We start from the raw sequence: 24,268 nt of genomic DNA, 5'->3' as shown, positions 1-24,268 counted from the left end.
TGCTATTTCCGAGTCCTTCCAACCTAAACGTCTGTGGGAAGTTTTTGAATTGGTGCACAGTCTTGCTAAATCAGCTGCACTTCTTTCCCAGCTGATGGCTCCCAATTTAGACTGACCTCAAATCCTGTGGCCTCCTCCCCTCAGAGTTACAGTCGTTCTCTGTCATCGCACCTGATCCTTCACGAAAGTTTCTGCACCTTCCAGGTTCATCACAACCCTTCGTATAAGCCAAAGCAAACTTGACACAACAGATTTCATTTTTCTCTCAGAGACACACATATGCCACAAAGATTGCAGTTTGCCACCTACGCTTTTCCGACATTGTTTAACACGCTCAGGTGGGACAGTGCTCCTGCAAACAGGGCAGTGCTGATGCTTCTTTTTCTTTATCTTTCTTTTCCCCCTCCTAAAGTAAAAAAATTGCTTAAAGCAAGTCTGTTTGGGATTAAATTCGTTTATGCTCAATAAGCTGTCTTGTGCTGTGTCTAAAACCGGCACAGAAACACTGTCACCTTTTCCTGGAATTCAGTGCACAGCCTGGGGAGTGGGGCTTCCTCTTCTGCTCCAGCATCCCTTCAGAATTTGAAGATTTCTTCCTTACGCAAACGGTATCGCTACTGGGTAGTGCCTGCATGACTGTGTGCACATAGGGAGAATTTTCCAGGAGCAACAGAGAGTAAGCTATGCCATAAAAGTCCTACAGCACTTACTGCTTTCTTCCTTTCTGCATGTCGTCTTGGAAAAATTCTGGGAGAAAACGAACGCTGACAACTGACAGGCATCGGGCAGTGTCTCAAGGAAAGCAGGGAAATGTGTTGCCCCTCAGACAAGGGCACCGGTGGTGGGAAGGGAGAGGACAGACGGCTGGCTCGCTCCCAGACAGGGATTAGGAGTCACAGGTGAACCGGGGCCACGTGCCCTACTAATAGCAGCAACTTCCTGCTCAAAATAAGAAGCAGGTTCACACATTTGTTCTCCAGTTGGGTTCAGACACAAGCTGCAACACAGATGTTCACAGGGCACAAAGGGGACACCCAGCAGAGCTGGCTGCAAAAGAAAATTTACAGGAGTGACAGCAAGTTGCCTTTTACAGCAGGCTCTCTAGAGAGGCAGTAAAAGGGAAACTCATTCTGCTATGTTTTTTTTTCTGATGCTCCTCCTTGTGTAAGGTGCCACTGCTGCTGATCTCCAGAGACTGAATATGAATTAAAAAGAGGAGGAAAAATATGGGAAAAAAACAAAACAAAACAAAAACCAACCAACCAACCAAAAACCCCAAACAAGCATGGGAAAGCAAAATAAAGGAGCAAAGGAGAAAACAAAGCAGAATGAGTGAGACTGAAGAAATGTGCCACAAAGAGGGAACAGATGAAAAGGAGAGAATAAAGGCACGTTAATAGGTTTGAAAAAATAACAAGGAAATGTAATAATCAGAAACACTGCTCAGATCTTCTGCACACACTCTGAAAGAACCATTACACATAGGATCCTCTGGCCGGCTTGGACTCAGGTCTGAACATTCAGGAGATTCAGTAATAGGACAATCATACATTAAGTGATCCAGGCAGGTACCTGATCCATAAAATGGATCTCCATAAAATGGAGACAATCATTCTTCTCCAGCTTTTGCAAGACATCTTTGCACCTACAGGTGATGCACACTATGAAAATATTTTGCATTCTGACTTTTACAGAACAAGCAACTTACTGCGAAAACTTATTTTTGTAGAGAGGTCCTCTACACCAAAAAGTAGTCACGGATTTTATTCATAAGAAACATCCAACCTCTCCTCCATTATAAATCTCTTCAAAGTTTCTCATATAGATCAAGGTAAATTCAATTGTTACATCCATGTGTTCAAGAAACCTTTTCCTCTTTAGAGCTGAGACTTAAAAGTTTGTCTAGGTCTATAAACTCTTTAGAAAGAATAAAATCTTCTAAATCTTGTTTCTCTTTCTCCATTGTTAGTTTCAAGCATCATAAAGTGTGACCAGACTCTTGAAAAAGAAATAATCTAAAAATTGCTTCGTTATATGCAGGAACATATTTCTGAAACTGCCTGAATATTTTCTGTAAATGTTCCAAGTGAGATACTAGCTTCACTGAAACACTTGAGAAAATTTCCAGGAACTTCAACATACCCAAGATTTCAACATTTATGGCCATTTTCTTCCAAGTATTTAGTCACATCTTTAATATCTTTAGCAGTTGCAAAGAAAACCAAATGAAACACAGACGAAAAGCCGATTAAAGCACAGCCTCAAGTATGGGGCAATCAAGAGTAGAACTACTTCTCATGACCCACTAATTCTACCTTCAAAAGTTCTTACTTGCTCATGGACACTCACCTTTTTGTTCAGTCTGAAGTTAAATTTGTAAGTTTGACTACACATTTCTCTCTGAGAAACTGTGAGCATCATACGCTTCCCAATTTCTGCCATACAAATACCGCATGTGCTACCGAAAATTCAGCCGGCAAAGATCCATCATACTGACCCTTTCATGGTAGCTGAGATTTATCAAGAGCCTTAAGAAGTTCAGCCTTAAACTGTCAACAAAATTCACACACACTCCAAATTATCCAACACAAAACATTAATGTATCCATTACACATACCTATTTATTCCAGATATTCTCCAAGTTTCAAGAAGCATATAACCAAGAATTGCTTCCAGTTCAGAGTCCAAGATCTGAAAACAAGATAATGTATTTTTTTAGAAGTCACTAAAAGCATATGGCTTAAGCATACGGAAGAAAACACACAAACATACAAAATAAAACACATTGTGCAGAATTATTGTTTGGAAATGAGTTTATGAGCTAGTCCTTCTAACGCTGTGCATCACATGAAATGTGTTGTGTGTGGTCAAAACAATGGTATGATAATGTATAGGCCATTAAATTTAAGATATATATATATGTCATACTGTGTAGATTCTTAAACAACTTCTACATATGAGTTCCAAATTAGTAGAAAATTCTGAAAACACATGAAATCTTCACACAGCAATTTTGCTACAACTATCTGCCATGAAAGAAAAAATAAACATATTGAATATACAAAACTGCCAGTGGCATAGAAGAAAAAATAAATGTATGAGGAAACCATAAGCATCCCTATGTATATTTAAGCAATATTCTGCCTTCAGTTAGCAGCAAGACAGGGGTATGAATAAGGTAACCACATGAAAAATCAAGGATATCATTATGTGCATTACCTCCTTCTTGTCTAAATATGCTGAATGTGGCATTTCTGCTACAGATGTAAAATTCCAGACATATGTTTTTGTAAGCATATGTATAACACCTGATCACAAATAATCCTAGAGTCCCTGTAAATTTTCCTGGTGATTCTCAGACAGTGACCCTGAGCATAATGTGTTTGATAAGTCTAATGTGCTTAAGAAAGCAAAAAAAGAGGAGGAGGATGCATTGTGAGAAAGAAACAGGCCCAGAAGACCAAGGAAAGACACAAAGTAGGAAAACAAAGAGGAAAAAAATGTTCATGTGTCCAAATGCACTTGGTCCAATCTTTCTTCTGGACAAAGACTTCTGAGACGACCACATCAGCTTCACCATTATGAGTAGATGCTGTATTAAGAACTTCTGTGGCACCATTAGCACCTCTGAATACTGCAGCAGGGCAGACTATTTCGCACAGTGCTGCAAGATGGTCACAGCTCTTAAAAAAATGGTTAAGATTCCACATTAGAAGAAGCATTGCCTCCTTCTTTTCCCCACAATTTTGCCTGAGATTTTGTCTGCAGCTGCACCACTGGGACCCAGCGTAGGCAAACTGCATCACCCCAGCGGAGTTCAGACAAATCAGTTATAGAACTTGTTATACCCACTAGGTATCATTGGTCACCTGGCCAAGAGCACCTATGTGCTCCAGCTGAAGAGCACGCATTTCCTTCTCCAAAGGCTTGGCCCACCAAAGGAGTCCTAGACTTCCTCTGTTCCCTTCTATGAGCCAGTAATTTTCAAGCAGAGAGATAAAATGTAAATACCAGCATGGATAATTATTTCACTGCTCCTTTTTTTTGAAAGATAATCAGACAGAAAGATAAGGCTCGCTCTGAGAAACAGAAGCAGCAGAATTTTTTATCCAGCAACTGCATGAAGGATTCTGCCAATTCTTCTTATAAAAGCAACAGTTCATTGATGTGTAGCTGTTGCATACCTTCATGGGCAAGAACAACAACTACAGAAATCCCTCACTGGTCTTCTCTACATATTTTCAGGCAATCTCTATAAAAATGACAACTTCTAGCTTTATTTATTCTATGCATTATGTTGTCATTCCTGCTGTTGATGTCAACTGCAGACAAGCCAGGCTCAGAAGCTCAGATTCTATCACAAAGGCACCAGTAACACCACATCTCTGCCCTTTGCACCTCCTACTCAATCCCCAAAAAGAGATTTGGACAATAAGGTGTAGGGAAATCACACTGAGAATGCCATTAAAGTTAACATGAAAATCAGCCAAATATTACCTCTAATAGAAGCTGGAGCTATTTACTAGGTAATAGTGATTAAAATCTGCAAGATCAGTGGATGGTCAAAGTTTACTCTTTATTTTCTCCAATAATACCCTCTGTTTTTTTGTTGTTTTTTTTTTCTGCAATTCTTTTTCCATCAATTAGCCTTATAGCGCTTTTTCCACATACATTCATGCCCCTTGCTTTGCTTTTCCCTCTTACTTATCTCCCCCATCTCTTACCACTGCATGTTTTATTTTCATTTGCAAGGTCTCTACAGTTGACTACAAGCACCCATGTTACCACACCTTGACCAGGAGTTACCACCTGTAAGCTGAAGCACATTGACCACCTAAATACATGCTGTTCCTTGGCTGTAACATCTTCAGCCAAGTGACCTTCATGCTGGGTAGTAGATTCCAGGGGCTGAACTGTCATGTCCAACAAAACTTGTGTCATAAAGGTAGCATTCAAAAGATTTTACTAATGTGGTAATGCATGAAACAATATTGCTCAAAGACACGTCTCAAGGGATTGTTGACCTAAGAATTTCTTATGACATATTTATAGATAAACAGTATGAATCATTGCATGGCTGAGATAGCTCTGTGACAGAACATTTGCAGCCAAAGATAAGAACAATTGTATTTAAGTGTAAGCACATGATTTGCTATGCATAACAGAAGTGGTGTTTATTTTAGAAGTGGTTACCCATCTGACAGTTCCAAAAAACCTCATAGAGTTACTAAAAGATGCCGAGGAAAGTTTCTACTTGTAGTACACTGTCTATCTTTGATAACACCAGCTGTCGCTTTTACAAACACATTATGCCCTTCACAGTTATCCCATATTCTGCAAACACTGAAAACCCCCCAAACCCTCCCACAGTTATTAACATCTGCTTCATTTACTAATTCTGACAAACTGAAGGACAAAGGCATGATTTAACAGATTGCTCTGCGTAAAGAAACAATGCCGTTCATGAAAGGATTTATCAAATGCCCCTGTCAGAAAGCTTTACAAAGCACAGCTTAATGAATGTATGCAAATTGATACAATATATAAAATGCCTGATACCACTTCAACAAATAATGTGCTTATGAAATCTATAGAGATATACCAATCTAATTTGTCTTGGAAATAAAGTGATTTGGTTTCCTCCAGATAATTCCAATCTCTTTTTTTTTTTACACCTGGTAGCATGACAGCAATGCATTACCTACAATAAACCACTGCTTTAGACCCTAGAAGAAGTGATTATTCAATAGAAAAAGCATCCAGCAACAGACAATCTGGAAGCACACTTCAATATTTTCCTTCAATGTTTTGACATGCTGGCGTTCTTTAAAAATGTTATTTCCAAGCCTTGCTGCATTTAAACAGCCCCTATACATATATATATATATATATTTTTTTTTTAATTATTATTGATTTTTTTATTTTTTTTTTACCATTGCTTGATGTGAGGTTGAAGCCTGCATGTAAGTTAGGCTGACATTTACAGCATGAGAAGCTGCTCAGGTCTGAAGCACATCAGAAAACAACATGCATCCGGGATGATCACTGCTGTTGCTGGTTTCAACATTATTGATCTAGAGATCTGATCGTTTTCTTTTCATCAAGATAAGGAAAGAATGGCTTATGAGCCAAAATGATTTTTGATGGAAAAAACCACACATTTTCTAGAGCTTCTTTCACCTTACAACTGAAAGTTCTTTTCACAAACTTACTTTGAAAAAATATAATGCATTAAGAAACTAAAACGCACAATCACCCTTTATAAATTGATGGAAAAATAAATAGAACTTCCTTAATTGTTTGCTTGGAAAAAATACGTACAAAAGAACACAGCATCGTAATTGCCTCAGAAACTAGCAGATGCAGAGTTTCTAGATCTTGGCTTTACTATTTAGGACCAGGTGAGTGTGGAAGAGGAAGAGAAACGGTGTTGTGTGGTACCATGATTACCTCTTTTTAAAGATCTTTTTTTCTCTGAAAACTTCTGTCAGAGGTCCAGGTAGTGACGCCTTGAGGCTGAGATGACTTATATCCCTGTTTCTGTACTCATTTTTCAGCAGATGTGTTACCCACCCTTTAGAATCATAGAATCACAGAATGTGCTGAGTTGGAAGGGACCCACAAGGATCATCAATTCCAATTCCTGTCTGTGCACATGACAAACCCCGCAGTTCACACCATGTGTCTGAGGACATTGTCCAACTGTTTCTTGAACACTGTCAGGCTTGGGGCCGTGACACCTCCCTGGGGAGCCTGTTCCAGTGCTCCACCACCCTCTGGGTGATGACTTTGAAAGAAAAGTCTCCAGACCATCCTGCGCACTAACATGATTGTTTATAATTTTCAGTCCCCTTCTTACACCTTCAGCACCTCCAGTCATCCACAGACTACAGATACAGAACACAAACTGGCCTCTTCATCTTCCCTTCAGTCACATTCCTCTGGAGTCTGTGATGGACAAGGTCCAGGGTGCAGCTGGCCAACTCTTTTACATGCTATTTATTAAGTCTACAGCTCTCCAGCTGGACGATGTTCACCCCATTCTACAGAATTCAAGTTTTCCTAGGAAATCAAAGCAACTGTTGTGCTGGAACCGCAAAAGGAACACCAACTAACAAACTAAGTAACACTTTGAGTGGTTCCTCTGCTGGGAGAAGCAGCCCTGATGTGAACATGGTGCGAATGCCAGAAAAGTCATACAAGGAAAATTTTCCCCTCTACAGCACAATAGTCTAATAAATAAGCAGTTTCAACTCTTATTTTACATCATCCATTATGTTTCACATTACTACAGAAGTAATTACTGTTGCTATCAAAGCTAGACACAAGTTTTGCTCAGTGCCTTAGGCAAAATGACTAAGTTGGGCAGTACTCAGTGCAGGATTCTCAAACCTCCGCATCACGGAACTGCAGCTTCTGCATTTGGAATTATCTAAACCGTAAAATAAGAGGCCAGGTCGAAACACGATGTCAGAAATGTATTCTGATCTCCTTATTTTAAAGGCATTAACTTGTAAAATCCCTTCCATTCTGTAACAATGAATATTCAGTATGTGTCAGGCACTGTGGAAAAGGTTTCTATTTCTCTGCAAATGAGTATACTTTAGAGTGAGTATTTATAACATTTTTATAGAATTGGGTTTGTGTCACTGACCATTAAGGGGTGATAACTTTAACACTGTATCACTTTTAGATGCCAGGTAACAATATATAACAAAGCAGGCAGTTCTCATTTTTACATATTTTTTTTTTAATTCAATTTTGCAAGATAGTGGATTCTCCAGTTTCTCATTCAGTTAAAGACTGAAATCTGGGAATAGATGAACATGCCAAGCCCTTTTTTATTGTATCTGATTTCTCAGAGTAACTTTTTCAGGTTCCATCATTACCTTCCCTATTTTAAATTTGTTCTTTTTAATATAAATCTACAAGTATGGAAAAATGTCCCCCCTTTTGAATGTACATCGAGGCCAACAGATTTGCAGTTGATATAGTTAATAAAGGCAAATTAAGGAAGCACCATCTCCCACCTCCTCTCTTATCTCCTGAACCCGTATTAAATTATATTAATTATCATAAGTAAAATTAAACATTTTAACTTTTCCTTGAAATAGGAAGGAAAAGATTTATTCTTGGGAGTCAGTCTTGTTACAGCTCCCCTAAGATGCAACATCTAATATATTTCAAGGTAAAAAAAAGAGCCTCCTGTACAGATTTCAGTTTCAGTCTAATAAAACAGCTTCAATAAATTATATTAACCTGCACAACCATCATTGACAAAATTACATTCATGCTGTGTGCAATGGAGTGTGCTACGTGATAAAGCAATAAAACATGGTTTTTAACCCATTGCTTCGATGTTAGTTGTTTTGTTTTTTCCTGTTTGGATTTTTTTGTTTGTTTTTCCATGAGGGAACACTAGTGTTTAAAGTTAGGCCATGCTGCTTTAACAAAATAGGTGAGAAGCAGAACCAGTCCACCCAGTTCCATGTCCCTACCTGCTCGCAGACTTCTACCCCCCCATTGCAGTATTCACCCATCACTATTACAGACAAGGTACCTACACTGGACCACAGTGTAATCAATAGCAGCAAATAGTTCTGGGACTATCCTGAACTGACACTAAAGTAGACTAGAAAGTGAAATCATTTCTTTGATAATCTTCTTGGCAAACTAGTACAAACCCACGTTCCCTGTTGGAAAACAAACAAACAAACAAACAAACAAACAGAAGAGGTTTGTAAGAATGCAGACCGTTTCCTACACAATGAAAGCTAATTTTTAATGGATGAAAATGTCCTCTTTCCGTAATCTGTGGGAAAATGTGAGAAAGGATTCACTGCTCTAGAGTCTGTCTCAAAAGTAGCATCCAAGGTGCAAAGACTCACAACGCAAAATGTTGCTGTGAAAGTACAAAGTGTTGAACAACTTTAGTGTGGCGGTACTTCTGAAGGGCAAGGATCCTCACCTGCCCCAGCACAGGCAGAAGAGGGGCAACACGGCCACTGCTTTTGGTTTGACGATGCAGAGCCTAAGCAGCCTTGCTGCATCTCTACAGAGGGTCTGAGATACGCAGAAATGTGCTGCAAACATTACAGTCTAGAGGTTGGAATAGAAACTCTGCAAGAAGATACATCCTACTTTATTTTTTTTCTTTTAAAAGAAAGGCAGAAGCATTAAGCTGCACTATTTCATCCCAGACTGGGATGAAACAGACTGGGTCAGCAGCCGAATGCAACAGATGCAATAAATCTCTAACACTTCCCTCATTTAACTACAGTGACAGCTGCTGGGAAATACCAGTTCAGATAATCAGAAGGAATGTAAAAAGGGGTTCCAGTAAGTTGAATATAGACCATATTTTTCAAGAGTAAGACCTATTGAGGACACAGTTGTCCTGGAAGGTCCTTAAACAACACAATATCTGAAGATTATGACACCTCATTCCTACATAAAAGGAGGAACCATTCCAAACTAGCCACCAGTAAAGTCCAGCTTCAGAAATCACAGGTGGGTCAAAAAATCCAAAGAAGTAACAAGATGTCCTGCTTCGCATAGACATTTATTTTAACAGGGGCCAGCTGCAATTCACAGGTGTTTGCTCACATTATTTTTAGTATTACAGAAAGGAAAGGTCAATGTTCCCTCTGGTCTTGGTAAAAATACGGAAGCTGGAGCTGTGAGGAGGAGCTCGAGAGGAGTCTTGGAATCATTTCTAAGCAGTTAATCGTGCCTCCAGCTAAAAGTGGAGGAGAAGCACCAAGATGTCATTCTACAAAAAGTCAGAAATAATGAGGAATAGCTTATCAAGATAAGGAATGTTAGCAGACAGGCCGGTGGCAGAGTTAGTTCACCATGGTGATGATAGAACAGCATTAGGAAGGCAGAGCAGTTTTAAGGAAAGGTAGCTAAAAATACCTGCCCAAAACACACTCCTCCAAGTCCTTCCCATCTCCAGTACAATGATGCTTCAAAGTTAACTGTCCCAACAGACAACCCTATACTCTGTCTGCCAGCATCGAGATGAAGCATTGCACGCTGTGGTAGGCCTGTAGTCTCCGAGGATTGCGTGTCTGTATGAATGATGAGGATGGCTGCATTTTGTTCCAGTTACCGTGAATTAGGAGCAGAACCCCGTTGCCTGGCAAGCTTTCAGCACAGACTTCAGCTGCAAATAGTCTGGGTACAGTGTTGAGCTGTAGCACTGAAGGGAGATACTAATCTGAAGGACAAACTGTGTCGTCTGGTTTTCTGATCTTGCTTTTCTCCAGGAGGACCACACAGGATCCATTCCACAGAGACATGCCCATATTGCTCAATCCTTTCCTAACACCACCAACAAAAGACCAAGACCAGTGTCCCACTTTTTTTTTTTGGAAGGCAGCTGACATCCCCAACCCCAAAGGTCTGGCAAAAGCAAGGAATTTCTTGCACTGACCTCAGACTGGGACCTTCTGACATCTGTTAGCAAACAGCAGAATTCACCAACCGCTGAATTAAAACAGGTGATAACACAAACACATGAGCAGCAGTCAGTCTCCTTTCTAGATCCTTTGTTAACACTATAACTTCATACTGCATATTTAATTATATATATATTTTTTAACCTCTCTAAATGCTCCTATGCATTCTCACAAAACCTTTCCTAAATTTACCAAATTCTGTCCTCAAATTATTTTGATTTTCTACTTGACTAGCATATTTGAAGTTATTATTCCAGAATTTCATCTCTTGGGATATTTGAAAAATTTCTTTTAATTTTCAGTCTAATTTCTTCAGGAGTAATTAATGAACATATCTTGTGCTGTTATTATCCTTCAATTTCAACAGGTCTCCTCCCTACATTGTTGCCCTCCAAAAGTCTTTAGAACAGTTTCTTCCTGAATATTACATATAAATTATAGGGAATGGAGGCTTAGCATACTTTGTCAGACAGAAGGGAACCATCCTCTGGGAAAACATATTTGACTTATTTTTTTACTAACGAACAAAAGGCAGACACTAATTTCTTTTTCTAGTTACTCCAGTATGAACTGGGAATAATGCTAGTGTGGAGAGCAAACTATAACCTATGGTTAACTGAGAGGCAAGAATTGTATCTGAGTAGTCATCTGTCTAGGGCTGTAGTTGGGACTTGGAGCACCAAGCTGTCAGTAGAGAACAAATATCTCTAATGAGGAGAAGAGAGCAGCAGGGATCTGTCATATAAGAGCCATTCTTTTAGAGGCCTTGAAAAGTGAAAGACACTGACCATAGGCTTTCTCCACCCCAAAGAGGCTTGAAGCCAAACATATCCGTCAACTAAATCTCCTGGTCTCTAGGTAAATGCTGCACCTGCGTCAGGTCAGACTGGACATGAGGAAAAGCTTCTTCACTGAGAGGGTGGTCGGTCACTGGAACAGGCTCACCAGGGAAGTCGTCATGGCACCCGCCTGTCAGGGTTCAAGGAGCATCTGGACAATGATCTTAGTCATATGGGTTAGTTTTAGGTAGTGCTGAGAGGAGCAGGGAGTTGGATTCAATGATCCTTAGAGGTCCCTTCCAACTTAAGATCTTCTATGATTCTGTGTCTGTGCAAAAAGGCAATTTTATCTGTTCTCTCATTTTTTTAATGTAACTACCACACTTCTGTGTTGAATTTGGTGCCATTCACATGCGTTAGGAATGGTCTCAGCACACATAATGCATCAGGTCTCTCCAAGTGGCAAAGCGTCTCACTGCTGTCTCCCAGCTGTGGTGGCATTGCCAGCCATGAAGAACACTGAGACTTCTCACTTCAACCATAAGGCCTGAACATGCACAGATGCTACCTTTAAAGACTCAAGAAGGTCCAAGGTTCAGGACAGAAGGAGTGATTGCTGTAAAACAGGAGGCCCCCCAGCACAGCTGCTCTGTATTGATCTTGACATCAGCACCTGGGGAGGATTTGTGTCACCAGCTGCAGATGTCAATATCTGAGCTCATCACCTTGGGCTATCCTTAATTGAGAGAGAGAAATAGGTGCCTCTAGGGCTCAGTTCCTCTAGTCCTAGTGCGGATATCTAGAACAGCGTAGATTAATTGCACCCAGCTATAGAGTCCAATGATCATAAAAGCAATCTCGAGGTAGTTGAGAGAAATCTTACTGCTGCAGCCTGCCTAAGGAGAGCTGTCATTCAAATGGATCTGAAGTCACAAACAGGGGTTCAAAGGATGCATTTTCAACGGCACCATGATCTAATCTGTAATTCTTTATTCAGGCCAGCCTTTTCTTGTTGAATTTTAAATAGAATAATTTGAGATTTGGCTCAATGATAGCAGCAATAAAAGTCATCATTAATCTAGGAAGACTGATTTATGAGAAAATATTAAAATAACTAAATATGTATAGCTTAACCAAAGCCACTATTGAAAGAGAAATATGATAATTATCTACAAGCTCTGGAAGGATGCACACACTAAGGATTTTTTTAATAGGGATTTTCAGGAAACTATAGCTAAGAGTAATGTGATTATACTGAGCAAAGTAAAATTTAGGCTGACAGGAAAAAAATTCCTAATAATGAAGTGTATTCTATTGTAAAATAATCTTCCAAAGGAAATTGGCTGAAGTCCAATTACATCTAAAGCCAACTGGACGAGGATCCACAGAGAACAATCCTACATTAGGAGCAAGATGGACTAGATGACTCAACAGCACTTTTTCATTTTTAAATTCCTATCATTCCACTGAATGAAATAATCCAATAAGCCAAAGGGAAGAGGGAAATAGGCTTAGCAACAACTGCAGTCGTCTTTTCTCTGAGGTCTGCACGCTGCAATCAGTGTGTCTTGCACTGATTGCACTGGGGCAGGAAACATCTGCACGTGTTGAGAGCACTGTGTTAATTCAGTGCTAAAAAGTCGTATGTCTGATGTCCCCTTCTCCCCTTTGCTCCACTCCTTAATAAAATAACATTACCAGAGGAATTGACCCTGTGTTATAAATGTATCAATCATTATTTTTGCTGTACCAGCTCTTCATAATTGGTTTAAGCTTTCTTGATCTCAAATGCCAAGTGGTATCAAACAAAACACAAAAAATACATAGCCTGTAGGCACATATATCTGCTGAAATAATCTTTCCACATGTTAATCTACAAGGAATAGGGTAACAATGTTTTCCTAAAGTTATGATACTCATTTTTAAAGCTGTGCAATAGTTTATTCTTCAATTTTGAAGAGGCTTTGACATTTTATAGCTAAAAAATCTTGCTGACAGTCTGTGTTACTATATTCTCTGTTTTCTGTTACATTTAAGCTGTGAACAACAGAAGTCTTCTTAAAGAATGACTATTCAATTGAATTGTGGATTTGGTTTTCCTCTCTAGGGAATATTAGATGGTCTTAACAATACATATATATATAATATTTTCTGAAGAAAGAGCTTTAAAGTGTAATATTAGATTTCTACAACCCATTGCAACTCCACTTTTCCCACAGCAGTCACAGTCTGTAATGCAGCCTAAACCTCTTCTACCCACTTCATGGAGAGGTCTGAGAGTTCAGAGAACATACTGAGGGTGCATAACAGGATACAAGTTTTCTAAAAAAAAAAATGTTTCAATAACATCATCACCTGAAGAACAGATCCAAATGCCATAGGGTTTTTTGGTTGGTTTGTTGTTGTTGTTGTTTTGTTTGGGTTTTATTCTTGGTGTGGGTGTTTTTTTGCCTCAAGTGCTCAATTAAGCATACAACAGCAGAGACAGGATTTCTGTTTTTCAAAAGAAGGAATATTAATGGAAATCTATGACTGCATAATAAAACAGTGATCAACAGCTCATAGCTTACATGACTGACTGAATTATTAATATAATTTCTCCTTGATTTTTTCCCCTTCTCCAACAAACTTTCCAAATCGGAACTCAAGTCACTATTTTCTTACCTTCTTTCCTTTATCAGAGTTAAGAGAAAGCAAATATTAGAATCTTAACACCTGCAATCCTTCTAAATGCTTATACATCTGAGATCTTTCCTTCTCTCTTGTTTTAATCTAATAAGAGACATAAAACATGAATTACCCTTTAATTGATACAGCTGCTTTTTCCCACTCCAGGCGATGAGTTAAGGCAATAAAGTGGCAGCTGTGTCCCTGCAGTCTACCAGCATCTGAAACTGAGGTTTCCTTAGTAGAAGCATCCCACCACCTTTAATTGGTCTGAACGCATGTTGAGAGGAAAACTGGCTGCCACTTTACAGTTCAAAGGGTTTGGACATACACTGCTGCAGGACAGTGTTCAAAGAGCAGTCTGAGATGATGAAAGATGGAAGGTAACCAGTAGGGTGGTTCTGGGGGACCAAGAGGAGGGTCTGTGGACCACAGGGGTGCAGGTATATGAGGGGGGCAGCAGGCAGGGGGGTAGGAAAAGGAGCAGATGGGGAAGGAGCCCACGTAAAGCAGTATTTCATCATCTCCAAAATGACCATGAGGCAGAAGATCCTGGTGACCAAAAGGCCCTAAAGATGTGAGAAGCTCCTTTTATCCTGCAGTTTTCTGGGCAACCTGGGCAGAGTTCTGGACACAAACCTGGCAACAAAGTCTCTACTGTAGCCTTTGGGCTTCCGTTTTGCTTGATGTCTAAGCAAAGAAAAAAAATACCAAGACTGGGGTATGATAAGACATAGGAACGGAAAAGCTGATTAAAGCATTTTCCAAGCCCCACACAGAGGGACAGATCAAGGAAGAAGTGGAAGGATTTTTTTAAAAAATTATTTTTAGGAAATTATTACTAGGAAACTGGTTTTATTATACTTCGCTCAGACAGCTATTTTTAACGATGATATTTTAACCTAAAGCTAACCTTGCTACAATATTTCACTGATTCACAATGTTGAAATAATTATGAAAAAAATGAGAAGAAATACTGTATTTCTGTTTTAACTAAGGGGGTGAGAATCAACCATTGGAAAACAAACAGATGTGATGACTTCATAAAGCTCAGCTTGAAGGATGGCTTTTCCAGCAGTTAGCAGGACTGTCAACATAGCAAAGACACTATGACATGAAAATACCTTTCATAGCTTTACAGCAGAGCAACTACTTGAATTTTTTGTCCAGTTTTGCTTTGCTCTGTTAGGAGATGTGGTCAGGCAGCAGCCATGAAGGCTACGTGATTTCCTGCTGCAGGTTTCTGCACCTACATGGAAATATCTAGAGAGAAGGATAATTTAATGAAGGAGCATGTTCAGACACAGGGAGTTTCTTAAGGATGGGTAGGAGAGGGAGAGAGTGGCCATTCCTATAGAGGTGAGCGCGGAGCAAACTCACAGTAAGGCTCCAGAGGTGGCAGAAAGAAAGGGACTTTGCTCATGGAGATCTTCCAGTGAGGATTTCAAAGCATCTGTAGTCAAACTTGAGAGCTGCAGGCTGGAAAGAGTGACCAAAGGAAAACACTATCCCAAGGCAACCATCTGCGGGGTGGGGTCAGACTTGGTTTTATTCCCTTTATTTCATGCTGTCTCTCATAAAAGGCCACAGTTTTCTCTATTAAGCAGAATTTGGCTCTAGTTTCATGTCATGCACTGTAACACAGCATTAGGAACCAGAAGCTTTTGGGGTCATTGATTCAGTGTGCTCACTTTTAGGAAACCAAAACTGCCTGACCTGAAGTCCTGCCACAAGCTCAGATTATTATTGAAAAGAAAATGGAAAATGGAAAGAGACTGCAAAAAAAAAAACAAAAAACAAAAAACATTTTTATTGAACTGAAATGAATAACTTGAAAGCTGGGAAAAACATTTTGGAGTTTTGGATTTTATACCACAGCATTTAATAATCCCATGGCAGCAGGGACTCCAGGGCACCACGTGGTAAAATAAGAAGGAAGAAGCAGGACAGTGACAAGCGTGGAGCAGTTGTCCTGCTTTTAGGAAAAGCAAAAAGAAACAGTCTCAGCTAGAGAAAGCAGAGAAGGCTGTGAACTAAAGGTGCACTTTTCAACATCAGATTATTTCCTACCCCCTCAAATGTACAGTGAGAGAAGTCATGGGAAATTAAAATGCATTAAGATTGGGAATAATGTTTTCCTTACTCTTAAAATCTCCTAATTTGGGAGTCTGAGTCTTGACTTTTAAACTTAGTGTGCTATCATTGGCATCTCTCTTGTTTTGCTTTGAGATGCACATTTTAAGCTACTGTGCTGAGGATTTCTTGCAAGTTTTTGTTTGAAGGGTTTTGAGTTTGGGGGATGAGGGGGACAAAAGGGAGTAGAAGGACATTATCATCTTTAAGAAGTATGAATATATTTCTCCAGTGTGTCACAAGAGTTTTTAGGGGCTAAGGACTGATCCTCACAAAGCTGAAATGTTCTTAGGCTCCCTTTCCACTGTGTAACACTATGCTCAGCAAATTACAAGGCTTCTTAAAACTGGAAACACTTACAAAAAGATATCAAAATATGTTTGGCATTCTGAATTAGAAGAAAATGAGACTAATTCATTACAAATGAGATTCTTAAATACTATAACTACACACAAAAATTCAGTAAGTTTACATGCATTAATTGTTGCTACAATATTGAAGTGTCTGTGAGTGCAATTGCATTACCCAATTAAGCCCCAAATTGTCAAATTTATTCATGCAGTGCAGGCATATCATATTTTAAAATTATCCCAATCAGTTAGATAATGCTCCCTTTCTGCACATGAAGCCATTCAACATTTAGAAGAAAAATATCTTTCCAGTTTTCCTTTAGATCCTAGGCGGGTTGGATTTTTCAGCTTATGCCTCCCTGAAACAAAGAGGACTAAATATCGAAAGCATTGTACAGGTTTCGTAATTCAGAAAATGGGGAATTAGAGGTACATATCGCACAACTTTATTTAGAGCAAAGGCCTAGGTCCTTTAATCACCATCCCCACTGCAATCTTAAGATATCATATCACAGTCCTCCCGCAATAGATTCCTCTGTGTGTTCAGGTAAAGGGAAACCGGTTGTCCACAAACTATGAAATTTAAAATACATGTAACTAATTAAGACTAATCATATATATGGAGGACTAAAGACTCCCATCTTTCACTTAGGAAAAAAAGGCACACTTTGGCACACCAGCTTTTGAAGGATTTACATCCCAAGCACAGGATCATGAGGTCTGCTGTTTACACAGTGTTTTCACATGACTGAAAGAGATTTTCTAGCCACTAATAACACCTTTTTAAATTTTAATGGGGCTGTTCTGAAGAAAAATAATTAACATATGGTTGACTTCCCATATATTAGAGAAAACAATAATAGTGACTAAGTCAGTATCTTCTGTAGCATGGCATAATTTCAGCTGTCTTGGTCGTGATGAGTTGTGTGGCTGACTCATCTCACAGACACGCATCACATAATGAGAACAAACACAAATCGTTTGCAATGTCAAGCATTAGTTTTTACCTAAGACAGAGGACATAGGACCGTATTATGAGAGACTACCTAGAAAGCAGCAGCCAGCCAGCCATTACCTCTTTGAGGCACAGAAAATCCCTGACAGGTGGTTAATTGATAATACTGTATCATGAGTCAATCTCTACACTGTCGGCTTGACTGCTGTGCTTCAAGTGAGGGCACGTAATCTTGGCTTTTCACAGCCCCTGTGTTCAAGGTGTCATTCTGAATGCGTGGTTTAAAAGTCCCAGATCCCTGCAGAGTTAAATTCTTATTAGAAATATGTATGTGCTACAAAAGGGGCTGAAAGGAATCTCAATGGGAATGCCATAGAGAACTTCTTGGGATGCTCTCTCCTACCAATTATTGCCACCACCCCAGCGCTAGTAGATGTCAAAGAGAAATCAGGACACTCAATCTACCGAAGAAACTCTTGTAGAACCTGCTAGATGATGTTTAAAGCTGTTAGCTGAAGTAAACAAAATAGGGAAATGATTAATAGCATCGAGTCTGGCAGGTGGGTTCTTATCCTGGCAGACACTCAGCAGACTGTGGGTTTGACTTAGTCACAAAAAGAGGATGTGGAGAAGCTGGATCAGATAACACAAAAAAAAGTCTGCAAAACACATGTCGCTACTTGGGATCAGATTTATTAACACAGCCACTCAGGCAGTCTTATTCTCAGAACAAGAACTAAAATAAACAGAACAACCCCAGTTGTCAAGAGAACCACAGATTGTGAGTTTTCAAGAATAATAGAGAGGCGTCTAAACTACCACCTACCCCTTGTCTAGGTTCCCCCCTGTATTCAGTGGAGTAAAATTAGGAGCTTATGGCAATTGGACTCCTGACTGAGACGACTGGATAAGGACCTCGGAATAGATGGAGTAAATCTAAGCTGTCCCTATATCACATTTTCATGCAGTGTGGAGGGAGAGAGGTAATGCCAAAATACAATGCAAAACATAACAGGGCTGAATCACTCGCTGAAGATGCTCCCTCAGCTACATGAGGAGAACAGGCACCCAACTAACATCTGTAGGATCAGATCTGGATTCATCCCACCTCCAGCTTGGCACGGCAGACTCCCTACACAAATTCAGCATGCCAAAGGATTAATCTACCCATCATTTCACTTAGATGTTCATGAAATGATTGCTGGGGTTCAGAAAATATGAGTGGCATGGTAGACAAACTCCTTCTTCTGTCAATCAGCTTTTCATTACCATCATTCATCCTGTTCTCTTTATTCTAAATAAAATCTGCATTCTCTCTTTACCATGCAAATACCTCTTACATAATAAATACTGCAACACAAAGAATCCTTCAGTGTCCCTTTTTCCTTGCTGAAAAACTGTCTCTGCACTGCTTTATGCCGAAAAGATTTTTTCAGACCTCAGCACCCACATTCTTTGTAATGTTTCTTTCCTGTGCAAGTATATCCAAGGATTGTCTTTTCCATTTTCTCCCTGGTAAGGAAAGGCATTGACATCCAAGATCTTCACCTCTACCCATTGAGCTGTGAATCTTTGCACACATGAAAGCTCCTACTAGGACTGTCCTAGTTAGGAGAAGCCTAACTTAGACCCTTCTTCAAAATGAATGAGGTGTGAACAGTGGGTTATTTTGTTGTTTTTTTTTTTTTTTTATTTCTTTGCTCTCATGTTTGGTTCTCAAAAGGATTTTCAGAGAAAAAAAAAAAAAAAAGATTGAAAATGGCTTTTAGCCATAGAAACAAGGTATAAAAAGAAAATAACCTTGTATCGTTTTCTTCTAGAAGTTCTGCCACAACCCAGAAATATGATTCTCCCTTCTCCTCCTGGAAAATCGGTGAAGTTCAGAAATAAAATCCAAGCTTGGAGCCATCTGTAATTTTCATTCATCCATTCTCCAACAATTTGTCTGTACACTGAAGAAAACAGTGAAAATCTCTGTGTGCATGTGAAGACAACTGTCTGTAAGCAAAAGGACATTTTCTGAGGGTAACAAAGAAAAGGCAACAGCAGGATACGCTCCCATAATAATTACTGTCTGCTGTAACAATGTCATTTTGAGTAGTCAAAACTTGAGACCTGAAATAACCTCCTCCATATTTTCTTCAAGGCTTTCCTGTGTCCAACTACTTCTCTTCTGAATTGTCTTCATAAATTCTGATTCCTCCACAGCCTTGTTACCGACCTTCAGGGATAATACTCTATGCTAGAGAGCCAGATTTTCATATGCAGCTCCAAGACTGTTCCTAATCCTGCATTATTGCCTCCTCTACTGCAAGAACACCGCTTCTGCTGGGAAGAATATTATTTCCTTACTTAACAACACCTTCCCCTCCACATCAGCCTGTTTCCTCTCACCTTCCTTAAGTCACATTGTGCGAAAATCCTAGAAAAGGCGAAGTGTTGCATGTGTTAATGAGACGCTGATTAGGAATTGAATGCTAATGGCATAGATGCTGCATCCCATATTGCCATGGGATTTTCTACCAACTATCAAGCTGGAACACGTGTGCATAGGTAGCAAATATACCATGGAGAGGCACTTGTGCACCTTGCTATTAGCCTGAAACAGATTTTGCAGCTTCTGAGCAGTGACCCGTTAATAGCGTACATAATGAAAAACAGCACTGAAATGAGTCAGCACGCTTGGCAAATTCAGATCATTAACCATGAGAAAGTGCTTCAAGTGGATCAAGGGAGAAACACATACCCCAGAGAACATTAAATAGAGAAGTCTTATTAGTGATGAGTAAACAGGTGCAGCATTGCTCTAGAAATAGTGGGATGGACGCCTTCATTTCCGATAGAAAACTCCTCTCTAAAAGACTAGGCCCCACCTTTCACAACAGAATGCATGCTGGGCTCTTGACATCCCTTCTCAGGTATCTACTCGCCAAAAGGGAACTCTATGAAAAAATAAGCAGGATGAGAAAGCACATGGCTCCTACAACTGCAATTCGCCACTGTACAAACACAGCAGGAAAAGACAGAGATTAAGAGCAATCAATATACAGATCCATACTGTACATGATGTGATAAGGAAAGACTGAGGCCCTCTGGAAGGGCTGCAAGGCAACTGGTCTTCACTAGGTGTTGGCTACAGTGCTTCTCTGCAGGAAGTTGGACCAAAAGTAAAGAAGACAAATGAGTTTTTCACTAGAAAAGAAAAAAAGAATGCTGGAGCTACTGGCAAGTCATTCCAGTTAACAGCATCACCAGAACGAGACCAAGATACAACATTCAGAAAAGTCTACACCAGGGCTGCAGCTGTTCTTCTTGAGCATTTTCTCCATGAATGGTGATAACTGGTTATTGCACTGTTAATCTTGTACCAGCTTGAAATATTCAGAGAGGTACCTACACCACAGTTTCAGAAAGCCCGGTCTAAACATTTTAACCATCTTAAAAAGACATTTCAAACACTTTTTTTAAAATATATTTTTTTTAAAGGGTGAATAAATGCAAGATAAAAATGCAGGTTTCCACTGACCCAAATCAGTATTTATTATGTTCTACATGAAAATGTAAATCAATGTAGATTGCATGTTAACTCAAAATGGTTTTGTGGGTTTTTTTGTTTCTTTGTTTGTTCATTTTAAAGCATGGTTTAATAAGCTTTTTGAAAAGTTAATTGCTTGCATTGCAGTATAAAGGATCAGAGCACATGAACAGCATACTTTGTCCTATGTGAAACAGCTTAAATCTTAGGCTTTCCAGAAACACGGTCACCAGGATATAGTGAAGCTGCCGGAAGAACTCATGTTTCACACTTTCAGTAATCCTCCACTTCTGTTCAGGATTCTCGGCCTCAGGTTTTATCCTAGAGATATGACGTATACTTAGCAGTTCCCCATATTTCATTTTTATGAAATCAGACCGACTCCTTTGATGTAAAATACGTAATTTCTTCTCATAAAATACCAATACAGGGGCCATTTGACAGGATAGGATGTTGCACTACTGCTTCCGATGCCTATCTCTGCAAGCGAGTCTGACGCTACACACAATGCTCACTTGGCTTCATTTCCTTATCTATTTTATGTGCATGAACAGCTGGAGATGGACGTGTAGAGGCTTTAACCTTTCACGGCACATCTAAAAAAGTACATAACCAAAATCTATGCAGCTGTGAATGCCAGAAAGCCATCTGTATACAAGTTAATTGCTTTTGGTTTGAATAGTTTCCATTTTTATCCTGCCATCTACATTCGCACCTATTCAGTGGTTCATTTTGGATGCAGCAGGGGAACACAAGCCACCTTCCAACCCAGCTCTTCCATCTTTCACGCCTGCTTCACTGCAAGCCTTCCTTCAAAATCATTCCCTCCCTTCAGCAATTTTTTCTCTACTTGTCTCAGAAACTAAAGGAGCAAACTTAAGGAGTGCTATTTTCACCAACGCTTCTGTGGAGTGAATTACCAGGCTGAGTGCATGACAGGAGCAAAGCATGGGTTTATTTTCTTGTTTCCTAACCTCACTTACTTTGTGGCGACAAACTCAAGCTGTCCAGAAGCAGCAAATTCAGCCCTGAGCAGGAGGACTAGCAATGTCAGACTACGAAGCACCTTTAACCAATTGCTTTGAAAAACAGCCAGCTGTTCTTTTTGTTCATTAAATCTGTAGATACACATACGTATGGATGTATAGTAAATTAACAATGCAAATCATACTCCAAAAAAAACTCCAACATCTATTTAAAATCTTACTACTAATTACAGCTGTGATTCAGACCAGTGATGTATTTCTAATTATTAATAATAAAAATAATCAGTCTTATTTTCCTTGGAGATAACAAGTGTGGCCTAAATAGCAAAAATAAAACTAAAGTTAACACTAAACACTCATTCTTTGTGCCCTCTAAACAGTTTTGTTAGCTCTGGCAGATCTTTATTAATGACCCTATAATAGCATCAATATTATCTAAGCAAATCCACTATTTTCTTCAAGCATCATCATGTGTAGATCTCATCTTGGAATGCAGTTTCTGTCAGAGATTGCTTGTGAAGATGGAAGTTGTTTTATAGTTGGGTTTAAGCTTGCAATATTTACTGAGACCAAAATAAGAAAGTCTTCTGAGTTAAGTACATGGAAATACTACTAAAGAAACATGCACAGCAACTTTTCTATATTTACAGAAAGCATCACTGAAAACACTGGAGCCATGTCATCCAAATCTTTCCCTTTATTAATATATAGAATAAGCCTTTTAAACATTGTTTGCTAGCTGTAAGAACAACAAAAATCCCTGCAGTGAGTCACTGTGGTCTTCCAGGAACAATTAAACTAAAACACTATTTATAGTGACCTTTCCTGTTTACTTCATAGTTACTGGTCAAAAGTACAGTGTCACCCTGTGGACACGCATAATCAATTCTATTTTCCATTCTAATTGAGAAATGGAGCTGTTAGTGTCAAGAAACATTAAAAAGAAGCTGCTCCACTGAACTTGCTTTGTCTAGCTAACTGGCGTTAGGCTTTGTGATAAAAAAAGACTCTGTAGGCACTCGAAGGTGCACAGGGGATCAGTGGTGTAGGGGACCCAAATAATTCCCTGTCGTACTTCCCCCAAGCCCATCACCAGGGGCATCTCATCTGCACCACACAGGGAGCCTGGAGGCACTGTGGCAGCTGAGGGAGCCCAAATAACTGCTGGGAGACACAAAACCTGATCCAGACACTTCAAGAGAGCCTCTGTCTTGGGGACTGTGGGGGACACCCGTGATGAGGAGTCCATGGGAGGGGCTCTTTGTGTCACCTTATAGCTTGACAGGGGTCACAGCCTGCAGGGGAAGGATATTTTAGAATTGCCTAAGACCTAAAGGTCTAGATGAGGAATGAAAGGTGGGGAGAGGCAGCAAACAAGATGAATTGGGGAGGAACAGTCATGGGGAGGCAGAAGGATAAGGGGATCAAAGAGGATGGTCATGTGTGAACAGATGGGTGGTCACTGCACTTGTCTGGCCATGTCCTGCCCTGATCAGCACGGTGTGTCTTGTCTCCTCATCAAACACCATTTCTAACTCTTTCCCTGAGCAAGGGGCATTCTCCAGTGCACAGGGTGGGGGCTCCAAATGCAGCAGCTGAACCAGGACCAGGGGTCACAGGGCACCCTGTGCTTGGGGTGCCAGCACCCGGAGCGAATGAGGGTGTGTGCATCACCATGCGAGTGCTAATGAAGAGCAAGCCAGATGAGCTGACAAGCTGCTGCACTGGCCTGGGAGCCAGCTGTGTCCCCATGGGTGAGGCCACCAGAGGAGATGGATATCACAGGGACCAGGGGAGTCCCATTCATGTAACAGAAATGCTGGGGGACCAAGGGGTGGATTTGGAGACCTGTGTGTGTATGCATGTGTCTGGATGTGAGGCATCAGAGGAGAGAGAAGATCCAGGACCAGCTTCTTGATGAATGACCTGTGCAAGGTCAGCTGCTGGGGGTCTGCAGTGTGCACATGTGTCTGTGCATCAGGGAGTCAGTATCAGCAGCTGGACTGGAGCAGAGGCTTTGGCAGATCATATGTCCAGGTTTCAGCACACAGCGAGACTGGATATCAAAGCCAGGTGCTGGGGACAGTGACAGTCCAAGCCCAGCTACTGGAGGGATCCACACCGTACATACATATACAACACATATGCCCCGCTAATGGGCCTTCATCTTGAGTAGCCAGTAAGAGGAGGTGATGTGGTCACTGTCACAGAATCATAGAATGTCCCAGCCTGGAAGGGACTGTTTGCATGAATACTGAGTGTGTCTGTTCACGCTGATCTGTGTGGCTGGCTGTGTATATCATGTGTATGTACATGTATGTATTTCTGTGTGTCTGCGTGTGTGCCTGCAAGCACACTAGTGTAGGAACACAGCCCGTCCTCACTGCTCTTTAAACCTGG

The 24,268-nt window shown here is 40.2% G+C and overlaps 1 protein-coding gene across 11 annotated transcripts in view; it reads right to left on the bottom strand.

Moving 5' to 3' along the window:
* The window catches only part of ENOX1 (ecto-NOX disulfide-thiol exchanger 1), a 368,503-nt gene that overhangs the window by 292,573 nt on the left and 51,662 nt on the right, over nt 1–24,268 (bottom strand). For 10 of the 11 annotated variants that reach the window (XM_071805771.1, XM_071805770.1, XM_071805734.1 and 7 more), the window contains exon 2: nt 2,618–2,691. The exons of the other annotated variant lie outside the window; for it this stretch is intronic. The gene's annotated coding sequence lies outside the window, so the exon portion shown is untranslated. The remainder of the gene's footprint in view (nt 1–2,617; nt 2,692–24,268) is intronic. 11 annotated transcript variants of the gene reach the window in all.

The sequence above is a fragment of the Patagioenas fasciata genome, chromosome 1 (genome assembly GCF_037038585.1).
Source record: "Patagioenas fasciata isolate bPatFas1 chromosome 1, bPatFas1.hap1, whole genome shotgun sequence".
NCBI lineage: Eukaryota > Metazoa > Chordata > Aves > Columbiformes > Columbidae > Patagioenas > Patagioenas fasciata.
The sequence above is the reverse complement of the archived record's forward strand: the minus strand, read 5'-3'. Positions and strand labels throughout refer to the sequence as shown.